The sequence below is a fragment of the Orycteropus afer genome, unplaced genomic scaffold (assembly GCF_000298275.1).
Source record: "Orycteropus afer afer isolate SDZICR_OR568_19922 unplaced genomic scaffold, OryAfe1.0 scaffold00010, whole genome shotgun sequence".
NCBI classification, from domain to species: domain Eukaryota; kingdom Metazoa; phylum Chordata; class Mammalia; order Tubulidentata; family Orycteropodidae; genus Orycteropus; species Orycteropus afer.
This window is the reverse complement of record NW_006921597.1, coordinates 13,180,843-13,184,286: the sequence shown is the minus strand read 5'-3', so window position 1 is coordinate 13,184,286 and position 3,444 is coordinate 13,180,843. Positions and strand designations below refer to the sequence as shown.

Genomic DNA, 3,444 nt, shown 5'->3' with positions numbered 1-3,444 from the left:
AAACCCACCAGCCACTCCTCGGAAGGAAGATGGGGCAATCTACTTCCATAGTGATACTGCCTCGGCAACCCAAGGAGGGGTCGCTATGAGTCAGGGCCGACTCCACGGCACATAACAACAACAACAACAACTCCTGGAATATCTTCTTTCTGATCACTTCCCAGCCTATACTTCTTCCATTATAGATGATTCTGAGTTAGGCCCATAATCTCTCAGAAGCATTATTCTGTTGCTTTGTTTGTCTATTTTAGCTGCTTAGATGTAACCTTAAAGTTGTGGGTTTTTTTTTTTTTTTCCTTTCAGCACTTTAATGTAGTCATATACAGTTTCTGCCCAATTATGAAAACAATACAAAGAGAACTTAGCTACATTTTGCATGTGAAGTATCTAGCAGTGAAAAAATTTCCCATTTGTATAAACTTTCTAAGAAACTGTGCAAATAGAGAGAAATGATTAAATATTTCCTTTTTGGGTTTTTCACATTTTCAGAGTGCAGTATAAGGACTACACATGTCTGTGTGTTGTATGTGTATTGTATATGTAGCCATACACACACAGAGACGCCTGATACTAGGATTCTAGAAACCTGCTCCTCCACCTTCCTAAGATGACTAGAGCACATAGTGAATTTCAATCAGATACAATTAAATATATATTTATTGAATACCTACTATGTGCCAAACATTGGGCTAGGCATTAAGGATCTCACTGGCATTGGATCAGCTCCTACTCATAGCAACCCTAGAACAGAGTAGACTGCCTTATAGAGTTTCCAAGGTGAGGATGGTGCAGGAGCCAGAAGTGTTAAGTTCTGTTTTACAGAGGGGTGCTCTAAGTGAAACCAACTGGATAGTACCTGACAGCAACTACAACATGCACATGTATACTTTTCAAGTAAAATTTGATCTGTATTTTCATTAAACTAAAGAAAAATCCCATTGCCATCAAGTTAATTCTGACTCATCATGAACCTATGAGTGAACTTGTAGTGACCCTAAACTAGAACTGCCCCATAGAGTTTTCAAGGCTCTGGTGGTGTAGTGCCTAAGTCATTTGACTGCTAACCAGAAGGCTGATGGTTCAAACCCACCAGCCATTCCTTGGAAGGAAGGTTGGACAATCTACTTCCTTAGAGATACTGCCTCAGAAACCCAAGGACGGGTCACTATGAGTCGAAATTAACTAGACTCAAAGGCATTGAGTTAGCTTTTTTTTTTCTTTTTTAATCTTTGCAGGAGCAGACTGCCACATTTTCCTCCCATGTGGGGGCTGGTGGATTCAAGCTGTCAACCTTGACCTTTCAATTAGCAGTTGAACATTAACCACTGTACCACTAAGGCTCTGTATTTTTGTTAACCGAACTGGTTACCTTCTAGCAGGGTAGCACTTCCTCACCGAGTTTCCAAGGCTGTAAATCTTTACAGAAACAGACTGCCACATCTTTCTCCCATGGAGTGGCTGGTGGGTTGGAACCACCAACCTTTCAGTTAGTAACTGAGCACTTAACCACTGCACTACCAGGGCTCCTTTTATTTGCATTAGTCGCTTTTATTTCCACATGAGAAAGTGGTTTATTGAGCTCTGTTTGAGGAAAAATGACTTGAACTAACAACAATATAACAAGTCTTTACAGAAGCAAACTGCCACATTTTTCTCCCATGGAGCAGCTTTTGGTAAGCAGCTGAGTGCCTTAACCACTCTACTACTAGGGCTCCTCACGTTGAACATAGAGACATGAATAAAAAATAGGTAAAGGTAAAAAAGTTCAGGCGATATCAATCATTTTTATACTGTATCTCTCAGTACAAACAAAAACAAAACAATTGCCCCAAAATAGAATATTGGCTTTTGTCCAAAAGAAAGCAAAGATTCAGCAAATATATAGCAGAGGAAAATGCTGTCTTGCATATTGGCTTGTATCTTAGTTATCTAGTGCTGTTGTAACAGAAATACCACAAGTGGAAGCTTTTTTTTTTTTTTTTTTTACTTGATTTCTCTGTCTTCTTCTTCCTCAATGCCACCATGTTGATCACTCACATTTGGTACATTGTGAGGCTTTAAGGCAGTTCTGGTAAAATGGCTGAATAGGCAGAAAGACTGCACAGACTGCACTCTTCAACAAAGAAAGGGGGAACGAATTCACACAGATACAGAAGATAATCCTGGAGCCCTGAACTTTGAAGGGAAGGATTTAGAAGTGGACTACACTCCAACTAGTAGAATAATTTGCATGAAAATACCAAAAAAGGAGACATATGGAGCTGCGGTCTGGCAGCGATCCTGACAGCACACAGAGCTTGGATATTGCTGAGTGGTGGTAGGACCTAAGAATTAACCTAAAAATCAGCCCTGCTAGCCAGGGATTGCATGGAGGACTGCTCTGGTGGCTGGTGAATAAAAGGGGAAGCAGTGAAGAGGAAGGTGGGCTGAGCTGTGGACTTTGCCTGTCCAGAGAGTGCAGCCATTTTGAATGTTTACAAGCAGTTTGACCATTTTGGATATTTAAAGAGACAGCATTCTCGCAGATTCCAGGGACTTAGGAACAGGCTCCACTTGCTGGGAACCACAAGGACATTCCAGATGCTGACAATTGGAAAGGTGTGACATTCCCCTTGTTACTCTTATACCCCACACCCTCTTGATGAACGGAGGTGTGGCTGTCCCTCAGTCCCATCTACCCTCTAGGTTGGCAGGATTTCCATCCCAGTCTGTGTGCTCAGACAGAGCCTGGGTGCCCTGTCATGCCCTGCCCTGATTTTTTTTCTTTTTATTTTAGTTTGTTTGTTTTTGTCTGTTTTTAAATTATTATTATTGTTGTTGTCCTTTTTATTATTATCATTTTTTTAATCTTCCCTTTTCAGGTTCTAGTTTTCAGCTTTTTCTCTTTTTCCTGTTCCTGGTTCTGATTTTTTTTTTTTTCTTTCTTGTGGTTAACCCTGTTTTTCTTTTTGCATTTTTCCCATACTTTTCCTCATTTTTCTCCTACTCTACCTTTTTTCTCTTATTACCTTCTCCTCCGATATTGTGAGGTGTTTTTTTTTTCCTCTTTTCTTTTTTTGTTTTTTTGGTTATTGTTCCTGTGTGATTACACTGTGTTTTTTGTCCATTTGCTTTTACTTTTTTGATGGTTATTCAATTGTTATTTTTGTCTAACTGAGTGGGATACAGCAACAGTCCCATATGACACAACTACACCTGCACCTCAGGCAGCTTCACTTACTGAGAGCCACCACTTCCTTCTCTACCAATGGGCCAACAATAAACAACCACCAAGAAGACCCTGACTCACCTTTAGCTGCTCTTCACAAACAGTTGACAGAGATCTAAACACAATGCCATGAAGCCTCGGAGACAACAGACCATCACAGTCCATACAAAGAAGCAGGATAAAGTGGAAGAAACAAGGGAGCAGATACAGACCCAGAACACATCCCTGAGGAAGAA

General features: G+C 40.5%; 1 protein-coding gene across 1 annotated transcript in view; it reads right to left on the bottom strand.

Moving 5' to 3' along the window:
• Positions 1-3,444, bottom strand: part of PTPN22 (protein tyrosine phosphatase non-receptor type 22) — a 134,540-nt gene that overhangs the window by 33,435 nt on the left and 97,661 nt on the right. The window lies entirely within an intron of this gene.